We start from the raw sequence: 20858 nt of genomic DNA, 5'->3' as shown, positions 1-20858 counted from the left end.
TTCTCTTTAGACTTCTGAAAATGATTTTGTGAGATGGACCAAAGAAATGCCAATGGCAAGCCCCTCCTTTTTTAGCAAGCTAAAAAACTCCTCATGCCCTACATTGAAGATTAATTTTGTTTCACACTTCACTATCTAGAAACTAGAAAAAAATCCCTTTCAAAATACATATGAAACTTTTTCATAAGTAAAGATTTATGTTGACAGTTTTTCCTGGTGTCTCAGAAATAGCAAATAATGAGTATCTAGTGGCTTTAAGACCAGCTATAACATAGTAGCCTCAAAATAATATCCTTACCTCTGTCCTGGGAAACTGGACATGGCAGATTTATATTAAAAATTTTTTTAAAAAATTACTTCTTTTAGAATATTTGATTCCACTGGTTTTGGTTATTGTATCTTTGGCACAGCACTCACTGGTGTGTGGTGCTTTGAGTGTTGTAGCAGCTCCATTGGAATCAGCATTTTTGTCAGACATGTGAAGACTTCAATCCCAAGCCCACTGCTGGTTTTTATCCTTATGTTTTCCACCAAGCTGCCTCTTGTTTCTGCCAACAACCGTTACACTGTGCTGAAGTACAGCAAATCTCTGTGTTTTAAAATGCACTAATTTTTCTATCCAGCTGTTTGAAATTGGCACAGAGGATTAAACTAATGGCATTACAGCTTGATTTGTTCAATCTGTTTTGGGAGGTTTGTTAGTTTTATTTGTTTTGTTGGGGGTTTTTTCATAAATGTCAAACAAACCTTTATTTTGCTAAAGGAAAGTGATATTGAGGAAGGCATCAAGTCCATTACCATATACTGTGGCAATGTATGTAAAATACAAAGCAAATATACAAAATCAATAAGAAAACACATATTCATGCATGTATAATGTGTATAATTCTCTGTCCAAAGGATGATTCCATTAATGACAGGAGTATTACATAGCACAGCATTTTCTCTTTAATATTAATTGTATGTAATTTTTGTACCTCCTTTTAAAGTCACAAGTTCTTAATTTTTTTTTTTTCATGTGGTGCTTTATGGATTCTGAAGTATTTTGTGCCACATAGAAACGCTTGAATTTAGAGGCAAATCTTTCATATGTATTTGTGGTGCTAACATCTGGATTCTAAATTTCTATTTATCTTTTACTAAGGCTGGTATGAGGGCATCATCTCCCAGGTGTTTTCAGTTAACTATTTGGTGTACAGCAAACACATGTCATGTCATGTGTGCTGTGTATTATCTGTGCATTATCTGGAGCTATTTTTACTGAGGAAATAATTTAAGAGTTCATATATATGATTTTAAAAGCCCAATTTCCCTTTCCCTAGAGGTGATTTATATATATAAATGTCAAATTTCAAATATATGACTCCCGAAAAGGCAGCCACAGAACACAGGACTGTGGTCATAACGCAACTCCAGTGTCAATGAAAGGCTGTATTTTAGGGCTTTGGTGCCATTATCATGAAATATGGCTTGATTTTGTTAAGAGCAGGTCCAGGATTACTCAAGACAATTGCACTTTTCAGTGTACAACTGTTTAAAAGGCCAACAGCTTCTTTTTTTTTTTTTTTTTTGTGCACCATTTATTCTGAGCAATGTGATGATGTTTTTGGCTGCAGGTGTGAGGGAAAACAAACATTCTGAGTATGTGGGACAAAAATGATGCACATACTGAATTTCACCTCATGTGGGTATTGACAGTGTGAGGAGGTTGCTGTAAGCACAGTGTAAGTCTTATATTGCTCTGTATTCTTATAGGTAATTTTTGCAGCCTGACAAGGACAAGGATTCACTGAAACCTGTGCTAATGAAATGATGGAAATCAGATGCAGTGAAAATCAAACTTCTTCATTACTGTGATCAACAAGAGTCTGTAACTGGCCACAACTTGGTAGCTCTTAAGGTCCTCAAAAAATAACAGTAAGATTGATCTTGTAGTAAAAGGTACAAGACAACTTATAGGGACATTAAAGAAAAATTTAAATGTCTTCAATTTATGTAGTCTGGAAAAGACACAAGAGATAATGTCAACTTTAATTACTGTTTTCTTCCGAGCACAGGGAATAGGCCAAAGGGCATGAATGGAAATTAAAGAAGAATGGAAAACAGATGGTAGAAAGCATGCTACAGGAACTGGAATACAGGCAGCACCATACATAGTTTACCAAAAAGAAAAGGGCCCTTATGAATTATTTTGTCCCATTTTAAACACCATCATCTTATGATCTGTTTCACAACAACATTATTACTAAATCAAGGCCCCATTGATAGTAACCACTGTAGTGTTGTCAAGATTTAAAAATTCTTCCTTCTCCAGCACTTATAAGACATCTTTGAAATATGGGTCAAGCAACATTGGATGCTGAAAGATAGCTGCATAAATTAATAGCCTGACATATAAAAGAGCTGGTCACCAAAACCACCATATATTTCAGGGGATACTGGTTGTATGCTTGCCAATTTTGAAAAGGTTGACATTGATTTAAATGCTTCAGCATGGGATTAGAAGCCTAATTTTAGCAAGCACTTTGAAATAAATCATGTCAATATTTATGATGATATACTGCAAAGTACTGTTGCTTTGTTTTAGGGGCTTTCATCTGGATAGGAAATCTTTTAGTCCAGGCAAAATTTCTTTCACTTTACAGCAGACTTCTCAAAGCTGAAGGAGCTGATTAGGAAATGGTGCTGACATGCAGCAGGGAGGTTTCAAGTTTGAAATCAGAAAGACTTTAAGTCACACTAAACCAAAGCCTGGTGAAACACAAACACCAAGTGGTAGTCCTGGCAATTAATCCTAGAATTCATGCTTGGTTTTGAAATTAATTTTTTCCCTCCAATCCTGCCCCATGAGGTTTCTGTGTTATGGAACATCATGGCAGTTCTCAGAATGGCTGTTTCAAAGGAGAGGGAAAAAAAAGGCTGAGTGGTTACTTGCAAGCATGTTAACATAAGCTCAGTCATCCCTAGGCTTCCAGCACCATGAGGGGAGAAGGTAATGAGGTCATGGGTTGTTTTTTTTAGGTTCTGAAGACTGACTTTGAGAACTGAGGAAAAGTAAATAAAGGATTATTTATTAAATGAAGAAAGGATTACCCATTATAGGATAAATCTTGCTTGCCTTAGGAGTACAAACAGTTCTCATTGACTATGAACAAGTCAAATACTTACACAAGGCATTTATAACTTTAATGTAACCTTATAAAACCACATATATTATTCTATGTCCTGGACTTAAACAGCATGCAGAAATTAGCCAGTTAGGTGTATAGTGAAAAAAAGCAACTTCATTTTTACTGCAGATCCTTCCAAAGACTCAATTTAACAAGAAAACGTCTTATCCATATAACCATGAGGCAAATTTATCCAGAAAAATATCCAGGTAAATAAGCAATTCTCACTGGAGAGTCTCCACTGCTGTGAGAACAGAGTGGCTGGGAAAAGGAGAGGAGGAGGATGTGAAGCATGAAAACATTGGGAATGTATTTAAACAGAAAGCTTCTCCTCCTCCTGCACATTCCTGAGAGTCTCTGAGAACACTGGGCAGGGCCAGCCCCAGGACACTCCTTGCTGGATAACAGTAACCTTTATTATGGGATGCTGCAGGTTGAGTTCAGAGTCATTTTCTTCTGGACCACCAGCTGCAGTTCTCAAGGCAGATTAACCAGAACATGATTGGTTTCAGCCCCTAGCCAGCAGCATGAGCTAAATACCAAGTTACACAGTGCCAGCACAGTGTTAACTGCATGGCATTTGGGTGTCCTGCCCCTGCCTCAGCTTCTCTGGCAGCTGTATGTGACATGCTTGTATCCAGTGGCCACTTGCGCCTCAATATGTGGCACCTGGGGACATGGTTTAGTGCTGGTCTTGGCAGTGCTGGGTTAATAGCTGGACTCAATGGTCTGAGAGGTCTTTTCCAACCTAAATGATTCTGTGTCTGGTATTAAGTCACTTGGCAGTTTGTGCAGCCTTTAGCTGATGTTATGCTCTGTACACTAGATACAAAAACTTTTCTCATCATCTTTCATCCTCGTTGATTCAGTTGGAAATCACCCTGCTGTATGTTTCCCATAGTTTATCTCAGGAATGCGTAGATAATGACCTCTCATTAGAAGAGAAGGAAACATTCAGCCTCCTATTTTAATTTTATTTGGAGGAACAGCTGAATCCAAAAAGTAGATTTGGATGTTTTTCCCTCTTTCTTTGAAAAGTCAGCTACAGAAATTGAGGAGAGCAGACTTGAATCACCACTGGACGAATGCTTTCAGTGCTGCTCTGGAGTAATTCACAGACATTCTTCTCCCTGTGGTGAAATATTTTGAAATCTCTTTTTTTTTCTTCTGAATGGCAAATGCCAAAACCTCAGTGTTTTTCATGAGGAATTCTTGTCTTTTGGCCAGCTCAGTTAGCTTCACAGCAAGAAGTGGGAAGTTAAGTCTATGGCAAAGGGAGGATTTCCACTTTCATGGGGAAGCAGGCAGCAGCTGCTTTCAGTCATTTGACCTCCTGTAGCACTGAGATATCAGACATTAGAATCATGACACTATACAGAAAGTTATCAAATCAACTAATTCCTCAGGGATTTGACCATTATCTCTAATTTTTCTCTGAAGATGATTTAGTTAAGCTTAGACATTCATCATGCAACTTAAGTTCATGCCAGGAAATTTTCACAGCAGTTATCAAATACTCCATGCTAACATAAAAAAAAAAAAAAAAAGCCAAATGAAGCATTTTCTCAATTCCATGCTGAAGAGTATTTCCTTTCTTAATCAGAGTACATATTGCTATGGTCTAACCTGTCAGCTATAATCTGAGTTCTGTCTTCAGCTTGACCTATGCTTGCGTTGTACCTTTTGCTGGTTCTGTTTCACATTAACTCAATGATAGGGCAGTTTTTATCCTACTAAAGTATTTGACTGGGCCTTTCCACACGTCTTGTGTATGACAACTACAGTCCTCCCTTGGGCAGCTTCCCCAGAGTGTGGTTGCCAAGACTGCACTCCTACAAGATAGTTTTGAGTACCTCTCCTTTCCCTCAATGTCCTTGTCCTCAGTCTGAATGCCCTTCCTTCCCCCTCTGCTGCTCAGTCTTGTGATGTCTCCATCCAGCCTATCAATCTCTACTGATAATTTTGTTTTTTCCAACAAGCTAATCTCAACTATCCAGAGGGAATGGCAATCCCATTTTCTTCTTCAATGCTGTCCTTCAAACTCCTCTTCCTTAATGTGTTACCAATACCTCTGCTGGGGAAGGGTGATGATGTGCCTGTGACTTTAAGATGGTTTTACCATTTTTATGGTTCTTTTCTCTGTCCAGATATTGCTTTTCTCCCACAGCTCCTCTTCCTGTGCATAAATTGAAATTGAGTTAAGAGCTTTGTCATACCCACACCAATTAAATTTGAATTCAGGCATGACTCAGGATTAAGGGTCTCCTATCAGGAAGCTTTCCTGGAGTCCTGAAATATTTCACAGAAACAAGAAAAGTGTTTTTGACTCTTCAACTCATTACAGACTATAAGGACTGGATATTCAATTGGTGCTTCAGCCTATGCAAGTCTGGGTTGCAAGCAGTGTGGATTATTTGACACAGTTCGAGGCCACAACTTTAGCTGCAATTCAGAACATGAAAACTACTTTCTACTGGATTCCTTTATTTTTGACTTCATCACTTGAATTACAATGATTTCTTGTTGTGCCTAAGCGGAGTCCACAAACTCTGCAATTTACTGCTTCCTGCAACAGTCTGACACAGTCCCCTGTGGGAGAAAATAAGTTAAATAGAGAACTTTTTCCTCTTAAAGAATTATATTGATCTTGCAGATGCTGAGTTGACTTACAGTGTTTTTCCTTAGAGCACTTGGCTTTCATTTAAGAGTAAATATAAGAGACCTATCATCTTCTCTCCCCTTAAGCCTGAGCATTATAATCTGTCAGTCAGTGTAATGCAGTTTTTCTTTTAAAGATGAGATTAAATAATATGGAACAGCTCTTCAATGTTCACTAAATTCTGTGATTTCCCAACTGTAACTATCTAATTTCTCTCCAAAATCTGTGGTTTATATGCAGCCTGAATCTCAAGTGCAATATATAGAAAATATAAATATTTAAATTTGAGATATGGTTTACGCTGTTCTTTCCTGGAGTGTTTTTCCTTGTTTCAAAAACCACAAGAGTGTAGCTCAAGTAGCCTACTCGAGAGAGAAAATTCATCATGTGTCTACTCCAAGGCTCTTGTGTTGTTTAAGGGCTAGCTAGGCTGGGGTAAATAATCCACAGACCCTCATAGGAGGCAATGCTGGCTCACATTCCTTCTGGAAGAGCACAGGCTTGCATCTTTTGGTATCCTCCTCCTTCTTTTACCCCTTTGCTCTGAGATGGGAATGAAGAGGTTCTTTCATCTCTGGAGTCTTCTGTGATGTTTATTTGACACAGACCTTTATAGTTTGATTTCAGTTTCACTGGGCCTCTCGAGGTTGGTTTCCACATTCTGCTACAATATATTCTTCCCTGCAGACTGAAACCTGAGTTTCCAAAATGAGGAGAGATTTTGGCATGTGGAGAATGAATCTGTCTCCTTTACATCAGGATATACAGAGATATCTATATAGATGTATGTAAAGATATGTAAATGATATGCAAAGAGTATGTGACCACCAGCTGGACCTCAGCCAAGGAGCAGACAGTGATTTTTCTCCCTGGGGATGACCTTGTGGCCATCATCAGACATGCATACCAGTGCTAAGGTGATTTTAAACTATTGGCAGATATGCCAAAATACACCAAAACCAAGTAACCCTTGTTTCCATTCTGTGGAGTTCCTGTGACTGACAATGACCCTCACAGGCAACTGGTGTTTCCACAGAAACTATGTGTAGAGCAAATTATTTTAACTCCCCTTAGTAATTAAAGAGGGAAAAAATATCAATCTCTGACACTGCATTTTACAGGTAATTGATTTTTAAAAATGACTTTGCTTTCTCATTATGGCCAGGAAGCAATAAAACCACCCCCACAGTTCAGAAACTCACTGCAGAGATGTGCCAAGTAGAGAGAGCCAGGAAAAGAGTGAGTGTAAAATACTTTTAAAACCAGGCATCACATTTTTCTACAATGGTGGATAACCTCAATCCTTTTGCCTTCCTTCAGATCCTACTCATGACAATTACACCTCAGTCCTTCAAATGCCACTGACCCTGTTATAGAATTAATGAGAGATGAGATTTGTTTGAATGAACTTGTTGGAGGCAGCCACTGGACATTACTCTGGAAACAGCTCTCCTAAGTCTATCCCATCTATCTCATTGCTTCCCAGCAGTGCTACTAAAATGTCAATGTGTTTTCCTGTGGATTTTAGTGCTGGTGATTATGGGATACTGGGACATAGCAAATAATTACAATTTATTTTTGAGACCAGGTGGAAGTGTTCTTCAGGCTGTGCTGCTTTCAGAAAGAGCCTTTTGCTGGTTAGAAAAATTGGTTGGTACTTGCATGACGTAAGTTTTGCAGTTTTCTCTGTGGCACCTTATCCAAGTTACTGTGGCAACTGTGGCCTGAGAGTTGTCTGCCTTATGGATGGGCAAATAATGTGAGCATTAGAGAGGCGTGCTGGGGTCAGAGGTTGGCTGATGTTTGTTTAATTGAGTCCCGTGGCAGAAGCTGGAAAATCCTCAGCAGGGAGCATTGTCATTCAGGGCACATAAGAATCCTGAAATAGGTCAAATAATTTGAGCCTGACCCTCCTGCATCTGGTGGAGCTTTAGGGCTTGGTGCACAATGATTTTAAACTGCTTTTTCAATTTCCTGATCCTAAACATGCTAAATCTATTCTTGTGCAATAGTGAAACACAAAGTCCAGGCTCTATCATGTGAGACAGCTACTACTGGGTTTCTACTTTTGAATTTTAATAAGATAGATTCTGCAGTGCTTTAGCATTTCCTTTCACATCCAGTTTATGGGGGAAAAAAAAAGACAAAGAAGATAAAATATGATGGAGAAATTTTCTCTAGTTTAAAACAATTCTATTTCTGAATGAAATGGCTGGTGCTAATCACTGATGGGCATGAATGCAGATTGATGTGCTGAGTCTGCAGTGCAAGCTGAAAAGGAAACATATTCCTGGACAGAGAGATGGGAATTTCCCAATGTGCACATAGTGCCAGTGTGTGCCAGGAACAGCAGATCTTTAATGCACAGAAGGAATTTAATGACTTAATGAACCTGCTGTACTGAATCAGTCAAAACCCAGCAAGTAAAGGTTTTAGAAAAACATGCTGACTTCTGGCAAGAACTGCTTATTTACTGGACTTCACTTATTTTATGGGCCATGATAGATCATTACTTTCACGTCATATATGAGGATAATTACCAGAATTTCAGTGAAGTAGCTGCCTCTCTATTTTCTGGGGAAAATTCACGTATATACAGAAAAAAAAGGTATCGTTCATAGACATGATTTCCCTGAGAATACCCAAAAGCCTGAGGATGTTTTACTCAAGTGTGCTCCCTCTTAAAACTTAATTTCACTAATAAACGAATATACCGTGGGCTATACCATCCAGGAGAAGATTAATAATGATAATTGTGAGAAAAAACCAGAAGTATTTTAATGTATCATAAAGGTCAGACCCAACTAATCTCCAACAACAGCATAAGGCAGAATTTAAAAATGGGTTTGAAATTCTGCATATCCTCCTCTTGCATAAAGCCGAATAGATTCCTTATTTCCAGTTAAGTTGGGACAATTTATAGCATCTGGCAGCTCAGCTATGCACATTTTAAGTGTATAGATTCAGAAGGGAATATTATTTTAAAAGCATACAAAGCATTGTTTTCAAAGAAAAGGAAGCTAAAGATATGTATTAGTAAAAAGTCGGATATGCCTCCGTTTTGGTTTTAGAAACCTGGCCTGTATTCCTGAAGTGGTTTGGAACTACAGGCCAACTTCCAAGGGGAACACCCTGCTCCCCATGGGGAAGGATTTATGATTTTATTCAGGATGCATGAAACGTGATGATATTGGCTGGAGTTCAGGAAACAGAAGAGGGGAGCAGAGTCTCCATTCATTTACACCCTGCCTGTTGTTAGTGAAGCTTTAATGACAATGAACAAAAGCAGAGTGTGGGCTGCAGAATGGGAACCGTGTGCTTTGTAAAAATAGCCAAAAATCAAATTGCTGACCCTTCTGTGGGCAGGAGCTGCTGGTGCTGGCAGGGCTGCAGCTGAAAACAACAGCAGATTCTGAGAGCCCCCATTAGAGACCTTCCTTCCAGACCCTGAGTCCTTGTTCACTTTGACCTACTGAAATGGTCTGTTACAATGCAGTGTGAACTCAACCTTTGGAAACAGATGAAGCCAGTACTGCTTCCAAAATCCATGGATGTGCAGACAAGTAGCTGTATTCCCGGAATATGCAGGAACTTTTCACCCCCTGAGCTGCACAAATGGACATCTGTGCATTTTGAGGGAAGCTGCTTGACATGGAATTTTTAAAACCTAAGTAAAGTTCACAGTATGCAGTCATCTGAAGGAAATACTTCCCACTGTTCCTTCTCACTGATAGTTCAGGGTTATCTAACACATGGCAACTTTCCTTTAATGAGAGCAGTGTGCGTGGGGGGAGAATCCCTATCTGAAAGAAGCAGTGCTGAGCCAGATCCCTGGCTTGCATCCATTGCCTTGCACCAGGGAATTCCTCAGTATCCCTGAGCTTCAGGAGCCTGGCCCCTGCAGCACCCTCTTGCTGTGCCTTCCATGGAGGAGCACTCCTGGGATGTAGCTGAGGCCATCCAGGAGGGAGGCTTAAACAGTCTGTGAACTCTGGCAAGCCCCAGCTGCTGCTGCAGCCCTTGGGAGGATGCTGCAGCTGAAGACAATTTTCAACAGTCTGAAGCAGCTCTGAGCTGCTGAGCAGGGTCCCTGCAGGCCCCTGCCTGGGATGGAAACCCAGAGATTCTTGTCTTGCTGTGGGAGGTGGTGACCAAGTGTCTGTAATACGCTGTCAGTGCCTTCAAAAGAGAGGCACAGGCCTTGCTGGGTGGGAGCAAGGCCCCTGCCTGTCACCTAAACATATCTGCATTTTGTAAGCAAGGCAATGAAACACTGGAAGCAGCAGATATTGCCTGGGAGGCTGAAAGTGAGAAGCAAACTCATGAGCTGGGCTCCACCTGGGATCCGTGAGAGCCTTGAGGTCATGGACAAAGATGTCTTGACTTGAAACCCTAAACTTCCTTCGGGATGTGCTGTGCACCAGAATAGTCAAGCACAGAGTGATTTATTGGCATTTGAGGCAGATAGAAGAGCTGCTCTAAAGACAGACAAATTTGCTATTGAAATGGGTTTCTTTGTGATGGAAATGAAAATAGAATGCTTAGCTTGTTTCATATCATGATGTAAGTTGAAATCTTTTCCATGGCCTTGGAGAGAGAGGGCTCATACCCACTGCAGATATATAATGTCAGCTATCATGACATTTTTCATGTAGTATCCAGCACAGGCACATTATGGATCTGTGATCAAGGCAAAGCTTCCACAGCCTCAGATTGATAAGAAAGCAGCAGCAGCAAAGCAGCAGCACGTCCCTGGGAAATGAGAACATCACCCCTACAAGTATTAGCCACTGCAAATTAAAAATCTGAGACTCTCACCACACTAAGCTGCTCATGTCCGTCTTCATTCTCATGTACTAATACTCCTAAATAAATGAAGTATCAAAATGTAATTACAGAGTAGATTCTTGACTTTCCCTCACCTGGAATATACATCCAGCTGCTTTGTTAATATTGCCATTCAGGTACAATTTAAAATCAGCAGAGAAAGTCATTCCAGAACCTGCAGCAGAAGGTCACAAACTCCCTTTGAAAGCACTGATACTTCCTTTTGTTCACTCTTATGTATCTGATTACAAATTACTAAATCCTACTGCTATTTGAGAACTTTTAGATTCTAATCAGTACTTTGATGAATGTACAGCACAATAATGCAGATGAGTGATGTCACCCTTTAAGCACACAGCAGCGTGCACGGACAAAAAAGTGGAGAAACCATTCAAAAGCTCTGGGACCTTTGTGATCTGGGAGCTTCCTTTGTAATCCATCCCGACTGTAAATTGTTGCTTAACAACTTCACATTGTTAAAGTGTCTAATTAAACCTTGAAAACCTCCCATGCAAATACAAAATGTTCATCTTAGATTGTGAAGGATTACCTTTATGTTGGTAAAATAGAATGGAAGTCCGGGACAAGGAAATGTTACAGAAATCGACTTGAATAAATAAGAAGGAAACATGAGTAAGTTCAACAATGTCAGCCGTAAAAATCTTTTCTTTAGGAACTAGGTAACTTCCTAATGCTTTGTGCTACAGCATAAGAGACTGTTTATTAAATTGAGGTAAACATTACAGCCTTCTTTCATGTATAAAAAGGAAAATTCAGCCAAATGTTAAAAGATGAGCAAAAAATTCTTAAAAGGCTCTTTTCGTAAAATGTAATAAAATCAAGTGGTTGAAATAAAAATCATAACAATAAACATCATCTGTAATTTTTCTACTGCAGGTGACATGGTCATGATTTGTTGTTTTAGTCTGTTTAACACACTTATATTCAGTATTTCATTGGGTATGAAAATTCCATAAGACTATTCTTGGTTAAACCAATGCTGAAGGATGTGAGGGCAGTGCTATGAACTTAGGAAAGGGAAGAAATGCAGAGGTCTGCTTCTGATGCCTCTTCACCATCAGCTGGCAAAGGATAATGCTTGTCCTTTCTGATATAGTCCTTATCATTCTTTGCCTCTCTGGTTGTGCATTATGATGTCAATATTCTTTTAATGTGGGTTATAAAGGAGGGACCTTGCCTTATTTTGAAACATGCACCATTAAACTAGGGTAATTGGGAATTTCCTGTTAAAAGAACTTTCTGCTACCTCACACTGTGTAGTTCTTTGTTATGTGGTGCACCTCTTCAGAAGTTTTCAGCTACCTGAAAACATTCACCTTTTAATAAACTTCTTCCTTTTCTCTCCCAGGGACTTCTGACACTCCCAGCCCTTTAGCTTGGCAAACCTGAAGTACAAGAGGACAACTTTTTCCTACATTTTAGGTAATCAATGGTGTTTCTTGGTTGTAAATGGGGTTAAGTGATCTGGTGATTGAAGTAGTGTAAAAATACTAAACCACTTACACATCTGCTACCAGAAGTGAACAGATATTTGATGATATGGGGTCTGATGATGGTTATTTATTCAGTATTTATTTTCAGTTCAAGAATTATAAAACAGATTCCCTGCTCCACTCTTGGAAATTAAGCCTATATCTCTTTATTTTCCTATCCCCTTCTTTATGAGTGTATGTATACATTTGTTCAACTGCAGTTGCCTGTGCTGTTTTATCTGTAAAGCTCATTCTGCAAACCTAAAGCTTTTCTCTGCTGAGAGTAGGTTTTCCTTGCAGTGTCACTTTGATTATGGCAGGGTCCTGTCTTTTTAACACTTAAGCATGTTGTGTCACCACATGATTAACATTTAAAGCTGCTTTAGCAGTGAAAGTCAGTCTCACTTACATACTTTTCCCCCTTGTTGATCTTAATATGGGAAGTCACTATCCTCTAACTGGACAAATTTGTTTCAAAATGAGCTTGAAATGCATATGGGTCATAGCAACTGTATCAGTTCATATCATTCCCCCTCCTTCCTCTTCTTCCATCACCTCTAATACATCTGATGCACTTTAAAAGATCCTGGGAATATGATAAGCTGGAAGAAGTCTCCAGCTATTTCAAAAGGGATCAGGGAATCTGAAACATTGGAAGGGGTCACCTTGAATCTGTGTAAGTATGAGAGAGAGGCAGGCATGCCAGCCCAGATGGTCTTTCTTTATACTTTTTACTTTTCTTTATATAAAAAGGGACATTACTGGTGCTTGCATGGAAGGGTTTTTATGATCAAGAGCAGAAGAAAAGGATTTAGAATTGTTAATATACTGCTTGAGTGCTCAGCCATTTATATTTACAGTAATTGCTTCTGGAAAAAAAAAGTCCTTCTCCTGCCAAGTGTAGGAAAAATAAAGGCTGATTGAATTAAGTCTGGGAACCAGTTTGATTAGAAACTGAAACAAATCTCCTAGGACTCTAGAAACCCAGTTCATTTGTGGCATTCCTTCCATACTCTAATGGGCTCTGATGCTTGATACTGAATGATAAGAAATGCTTGTTTCTGAAAACAGCTGTTGTGGGTTTGGTAGCTTGGAACCACTTTTGAGAGCTGAATGTAAACCATAAATATGTGGAAATACAGACAAGTCAGATTGTGCCTCCAGATAGGAATGGAACCCATGGTCATTGCTTCAAAAACATTCATAGAAAAGTAGTAGAATTGCACCTTTCACTTTTGGAAAGAAAGCAAGACCACCATTATTCCAGTGAGACAGTACAGGGTGGGTAATGTGTGCTCTGTGACTTACAGCAGGCACTGAGTGGAACCACAGATGACAGTTTGGTACTTTCTGTTTTCTGAACTCTGCCCTGAGCCATTATGCTGGCATGGTGCTGGTATTGCTTCAGAATCTGATTAAAAGAAAAACATTTCTGTCCTGCATTCATATTAAGGCCTCCAAATGCTTGAAAAATTGTGGCCCTGCTTTCTGACTTTTCCATCACTTATTAAAAATTGCAAGGGGTGCTTGTCTCTTAGTGCCTTGCAGAGTTTGGAGCCCTTCACCTTTAGAATTGTTTCAAGTGAAAACTTGAAAATTGGTTTCTTACAGCATTTTGTGGGGCACAAGTTGGGAGATGAGAGCAACCAAATTCTTTGGTCATGAGATGAGCTTCACTTCACTCCTGTCATTTCCAGTCACCACAGTTAAATTAGGTGTGAACACCTTGGGATACCCCTAACATAACCCAGAGTCTGAAGACTCCTGTGTGTCACAAACCCTCAACAAACTCTGTGGTTTTGCACCTTTTTAAACAGAAAAATGAATTTTTTTCTTTAGTCCTAATTGTAAATATGATATTTTTAAAAAGAAGGTCTGCAGTGACAAATGCATTTTATAGGTAGCTCCATTTTGCAGGTAGCTCTTCAAAAATGATGAAATTAACCATAATTATAATTTTATATAATGTATAATTATCTATTATTTACAGAATAAAGAGTGAATAGTGGAAGTAAAGGTCATGTCATAACCTGCAGTATGAAGTGCTAGAGAAGAGCACTTTTAAATGTGGCTGCATTTTTCATCATTCAGAAATTGTGGGAAAGTCTTTCTAAAATACAGCATGGGCAGACATTAAATTTCAAATTGAATTTCATGGAGCAGACAACACAACAATTAATTAACACTGACTTAATTTTAAAAATATTTAAGCACCTGTTTTTGGTATCAACTGATCATAGTAGAGTCTTGTTAAATGAAATTGTTACTGGATTACTTTTATGCCTTTTGACCTATTTGATACCAGAACTGAATAATGTAAATTTAGCCCACACTATGGAAAAAAGTTTTCACCCACTTTGATGTGCAATGGAATATTTGATAATTTTGCAATACTTGCAAAAAGCAATTTTTTTCAGAGAAAAGTTTGTAAAGAATTGTGTGCATAAGGTGTGCAGTGGCAGTTTGCATGCAAAACTTTTGTGCAAATAGAAGTACAAAAAGCCCATGTGGTGTAAGCTGGAAGTGTAATGCACAGAGACTGTAAGTGTGGTTGTGAAAAAAGTCTCTTTCTGACTTGGCTTCCTTAGAATGAATTCATCCTGTTCCACCAGGATGATACACTGAAGTCTCCTCTATCTTCTGCCTTAGCATCACACAGCTTTTACAAAAAAAAAGAGGAAATTGGAATATTTTGAATTATAAATGTTTCCAAATCATTGAACATAAGCATATATAATTTATTAACTGTATTCAGGGAGTAGATGGAATTAGAACTTGATGAATTAACATGTTCAAATGAAGGTTATATGACATTTACAAAGATTTTCGTGACACAAATCTGGGGACCAGATGGGAGGAATGGAGGAGGACATAGCTGATATTTCAATACATTCTTGCACATTTTCTGTGGTTTCTGTTTGGTTTGGTTGTGTGTTTGGTGGGATCTGCTGCATGGCTCCACAGTCACTTGGACACTATCCCCAGAGCAATTCTTGGGTGCACTTGATGATTTTAGGCTGTTGGTTAAGACCAGTGTATACCCCACCTCCCTAAAGGACCCCAAATAATTTTTAGAGGGTTCTGTGGATGCAAGTTCAGAGTCAGGCTTAGGAAAAAGAAAGGATTAATTTCACCCTGGAGGCTGAGGAGGAAGGAAGAAGCAGGGACAAGGGACCAATGGAAAGATAGACAAGAGAAAGTGAGAGAAAGCATCAGGTCTAGAGGGGAGTATGAATGGAGAAAAAAAAAAAGTTGCAGTCAGGCATTGTTTTCCTTTTTTTTAAATACCCCACAAGCACAGCAGTCAACAGGCAGACTATTATAGCACCAGGCACTTTAGATTGCATTAGGGTGCAGAACAAGCCTTGCTCTCCATGGTTTATGATATCCTCTGAACCCTGTGGAAGGATAAATGATATAACTTGATGTGACTCATACAGGAAAGCAGATAATCTGTGGTGTGCCATAATGCAAGTGAGAAAAAGACAAAATAGGCAAAGAGTGCTTACACTGTGTTACTTTTATCTTCTGATATTGTTTATCATATTTGTATTATCATTATTATTTGCTAATGTTATCATATCACCTAATGACAAAAATTCCAGGCTTGGAGCCAGGATCCTAGACAAAACATCCTAATGCTTATGGCAGTTTCTTCCTTTGCTGGTTATTAAATTGTTTCTGTGAATGAAAAATAACGATAACAACGAGGAGAAATGTACACCATGCCAGGACCAATTTCCTGCCACGCCAGGAGTGCTGCACACAGCAACCTCCTGCAGCTGGAATGATGCTCTGGGATGGAGGGAGCCTGAGTGAGGACCTCAGGAGTGTGGCTGCAGTGATCTCTGGAATTGTGCTGCTGGCACTGAGATCACAAATGCCTGATTTAGTTCTCCAGGCTGCAACATCTTCCTGCACACTGAAAAATGAAAATGCAGGAAAATAGCTCTGGCAGGGCTGGGAGGTTTCATTACAGGTTTTCTGTGGGGATATCAGTTTCATGGCAAAGTGTAAACCTTCCCATCCATATCTGCATTTTGCTGTTTTTTCTTTTCCTCTGTTTTTACTTATTAAGTTATGCTAAAGGAGACAGAGCAGACACTTGATGGAAATGGAGTGCCCTGGTTTGCCCAAAAAATGAATAATATCATCTGCATTTTTATGGAGAGCTTTGATTTATGTGTCATATTTTTCTAAACCCCTTTTCTTAATCCTTTTGTAGGCAGAGTTGACATTTCCCAGAATTAGCTAATGTTATACCAGTAAAAATGTCCCCTGAAAAAGAGAGATATAAGGAACTTTTCTACTGTGAGTTGCACTTGATCATATTTTTTCCATTAAATCATGCTTCTCTGGAGTTCCTTGCCTCTCATTGGAAGATCCTGCTGGATCTTGAACTGCAGTGAGTGTCCCTTACATTTACTAGTAGCTTATATTGGAAGCAAAGTGCTTCTGAGCTTTTCAGCTGTAATTCAACAACATTATTCTTAGGCAGGAAGGTGAAAATTTATTTACTGAAAGTAAAATATTTCTTCTGGCCAGAATGCCATTTTTGCCACTAGTACTTTTAGATGAAACTTTGGTAGTAGCCTAGTAAGCCTGTGATTACAAACACAGGTGAATTTATTAAAAATTCAGTCTGGTCTCATTGTTTTTGGTGTAAATCCAGAGCATTTTACTGAAATCTATTGCCATCTGACTAAACTTTGTTTCCAGGGGCTGCCAGTGTACACAGCATTTGGTGTAATTAGCCCAGGTATATTTAGATTTTCTCATCATCATAGAAAGCAAGGAAAAGTAACCAATCTACTGGTTATAAGTAACCAGGTGACACAAGCTCGTGTTACTGGTGTGACAGTTACTGGTCTAGTAATTATGACCAACAGCAGCAGCAACAGCAATAATAATTAAAATTATGCAAAACTGACCTCCTGAATGGAGTATTTCTGTCCTTTATGTGCAGACAGACTGAATCCAAGAGGTTAAAAACCCTGTTTGGCAATTCCCCTCTGAAGTTTCACCTCCCTTTTGAGTATCCCAGAATGTCCAGTTTTGATCCCCTAAATGGAGGGACTAGAAGTGGGGCTCAGAACTTGCTGTGGGGGCCCTGAGCATGCAGCACTGACAGTGCCAAGCACTCCAGTGCTCTGAGCTCAGTGGTAGCTGCCTGGATTTAGCAACTAAGCCTAAGGGTTCTGGTTTACACTTTTGGATCCGGCCTGTGCTTTTCCATGTCAGGAATTATTTAAACAGCTATTAGGCCTGCAACAAATTGCAGTGGAAAGATCAACAGAGCGTGGAGAAGCTCTGTTTACAAGGTACCAGTGACCACTTGCATAACAAACCTGTCAATGATTTATAAAGTGTGCAGACACGGTACCACAGAAGGTCTCACTCAAAACAATTGGTTACTCATTGCTGCGTGGTTTCAATAATCCCCTCATCTTCCTGGGTGTGCTGGACAGCAGGAAGGCCCTGCCCATCTCTTTAGCACCTGATGATCCTTGGACAACTGTGCTGCCCTCTCTGTAAATGAATGTCAGCTTTCCTACAGAAGGACAGGGCTGCTTGCTGAAGTACAATGCCTGTTTTATGTGAATGTTCTCTGGGAAACAGTTTAGAGAGCATCCATATCAAACAATTCCTGTGCTACAGTGTTTGTACCTTGAAGAGTTAGGTCAAGGGTTTTGGATCAAAGCCTAGCTGAGGCTGCAAACATCATGGGGCCCAGGGAGAGAAGAATTGAGTTTCTTGCTTAAAATTGGCTGTTAAATGCAAATGCATCATCCTTTGTGTTACATAAAATCCAAGCTGAGTGTTCTGTATTTTCTTGAGGCAGCAAACTGTTGAACAGATTCCACTTCATTTCAAGGTCTTTCAAGCAGGCTCCTGATAAATTCATTAAGCTACATATTCATTACAGGTGATGAAAGGTATATTATCTTTCCAGAAAGGAAGTGGTCTGCTCCATAAGTAAATCTAGTTTTGTAAATTAAAGATGTGCTAGAGTGAAATACCTGGATCCAACAGTGCTGAAACATGAGCAAGGTAATTGTAATGGCAGCTTTGGAAGGAGGCTGCTCACAGTGGAGTGGATGAACCTTGTGAAGTGTCCTGATGGTCTGAAACTGGATCAGGGGAGGAAGTACATTCCTTCCCAGATTTTCTCTCAGTTGGAGCTTGATCATGATATTGTTGTTAAATTTGTTGGCAGAGGGAATTGCCCAATGGTGCACTTTCTTGTAGCAGGTTGCATCCAATGGAAAGTGTTTTATAGCCATGGCAGTGTTAGAGGATCTCTGTGGTTTTTCTTAATGACTGGACACAGTGCAGTCAAAAATATTTTAGGATACAAATGTATCTGTGTTTGTGGAAAACCAAACAACCCAGCTAAGACCTGAGCAAACCCTCCTCAGTGCTGACTGTGAGCAAGGTAGGAACCAGGTCAAGTAAAGAGAAATAAACAATGACATCATATGAAAGCTGTAGCATTTTAAATCTGTAGTTGCTTTACACTGGAATACATGATACAACCAACTTGAAAGCTACCATAATTCTGTTTAAGTTGGGACTCTCCCTCCCCACTCTTTCCCAGTAATTCCATTTTGATCTCGTGAAAAAGATTCTGCCCTGCATGAAGCTCTCAGAAGCACTGCAAAGCTGCTGTGGACAAAGGGGCTACAGTCAGTCAGCAGACACAATGTACTTTTTTTATGGTTTAATGCAGACTCAAAATAGGAGCCACATTTTAAAATTTTAGCATGACAAGTCATGTGCACCCACAAATCATGCTCTTGTCATCAGGGTCTTAAAAAACCCATCTTTTTTGGAGAAAAAGTAGACTAATGCAGTTAAACAAAGCACATTACAGGAGAAGGAGAAGCAAATCTACAGATGGGAATTTAGTATACTACCTATTAGTACCTTTTAGGATCTCTCTTCTGTGCTTCAAATATTAGATAGCAAGCTGGAAAAAGTGTAACCTTCCTTAAATAATATACATAAATATTAGTGTCTTAAAATGCAAGTTTGCCAATGCATGAATTGTGCTCTTATTGTGCTGCAAGCAAATGCTTTGTGCTATTGAAAGAGTTTTCCTTAATAAAATGCAGAGGCTAGAATGTTAAATCTTTTGAAGTTGCTCCTAAACATGTAATATTTAGCTTGAGAAGCAATAGTGAGGAAATGAACATGATAAGAGCTCATTCAGTAACAGCCCTAAATTGATTATTTCCTTCCTTATGTAAACTTATCAGTCAGCCCTTTGGGCTCACTTCCGAATACCAGCTCAGCACAAGAGTCTTATCACAAGGAAATGGAATGTAAAAGCCCTGACAATTTTGATAAGGCACGTACTTTGGTTATGATCCTATCTCTCCCCTCCTCCCTTTTAAATAATTCATCTGCACTAAAAGGGGAGATACCCTCCCTGGAACTTTGGTATAAATAAAAGTTGATGTTGTTATAGTCAGAATTAACCCTGATTATTTGTCCTGCTGGATTCTTAGAATATTCTTAGGCAAACAGACTAGAAGATACATTGAAAATTACCAGCAGCTTTGAAGTGGAGTGGCATAGTGGTCTGGATAGATGATATCAGAGTTTTTAGAAACTCTTATGAGTTTTGGACATAATCTAAAGAATCTCAGTAGAGTGTATACTGTAGGAAATTTGAGACTCACTTTTTTTTATTTGTCATCTTTACCTCACCCATAATGTTGTGGGTCTGACACCTAACTGTGATGGCAGAAGCCAGACTGAATAAAGATCCAACAGCTCACAGTGCAAAAGCCAAACATGCCAACTTTAAAAACACCCTACTACACAAACACCAAACCACACACTCAAACACACATAAGGCAAAAGAAAACTGACAAGCAAGCTCGACCCACCAGCCACCACAGACTAAAACTTCATGGTTTTACCAGCCAAAAACACCAGCAAACAGCCCCAAATACAAATTTAACTTCATTCATTTGTCCCAGTAAAGTAATAATTTAAAGGGGTACGTAATAAGTTTCGTGGTTCATCTCATGCCAGAACAGCAAAGCCTGATAAAAGCACTCAAATGACAGGACTGTTTTTGTTTGAGATGTGCTGACATGCTCCTTAAGCAAATGTTATAGGCAGCAAATCCATGACCCAGTAAAATACACTCCAGACCATCAAAGTAGTTCTACAGCTTGATGAAATCCACTCATCTCGAGCAAGAATGACCTAAAACTCTTCAGAGGAATAGAAAAGAGTGTAGAGGAATTCAGAAAGAATGTTTTTTAAGCAAACAGTGACATACCAAAGTTCGGTGTAACTTTTTCAGTGAAACCAGAAACGAAGCTAAACTTACCTGATTTATTTTTTCCCCAGAAACTCAAATCATGAGTTGTTTTATGTAAATTAGGGAAAAGCCACAGCTGAGGCTGGACTGATAAATAATTTTGATTGGCTGCTTACCCAAACCTCCTCTCAGGAATACTTATCATCCAAACAGCATCTCATCATCGTAAATCAACAGGGGTCTTAATCCTGGCAGTGTTGAAGTGCATGGCAAAGATACCATTGATCTTAATAGGATTAGGATTTCTCCAGAATTTTCATGATGCTTTGCACGAGGAAGCTCTTAGACTATTTCAAAAGATATCCTAAGTGCTTTATATTGAAAAAAAAATGTAGCAGTGTCAAGTCCAGTTGGTGAATAAGACTGGAAAA

At 39.2% G+C, this 20858-nt stretch overlaps 1 long non-coding RNA gene across 1 annotated transcript in view; it reads left to right on the top strand.

The window, feature by feature from the left end:
• Positions 1 to 20858, top strand: part of LOC306802149 — a 189163-nt gene that overhangs the window by 144850 nt on the left and 23455 nt on the right. Inside the window, exon 12 of the long non-coding RNA XR_013774281.1 lies at positions 12026 to 12099. This is a non-coding gene — a long non-coding RNA (uncharacterized lncRNA). The remainder of the gene's footprint in view (positions 1 to 12025; positions 12100 to 20858) is intronic.

This window comes from Erithacus rubecula (genome assembly GCF_903797595.1).
Source record: "Erithacus rubecula genome assembly, chromosome: 5".
Taxonomy (NCBI): Eukaryota; Metazoa; Chordata; class Aves; order Passeriformes; family Muscicapidae; genus Erithacus; species Erithacus rubecula.
The sequence above is the reverse complement of the archived record's forward strand: the minus strand, read 5'-3'. Positions and strand labels throughout refer to the sequence as shown.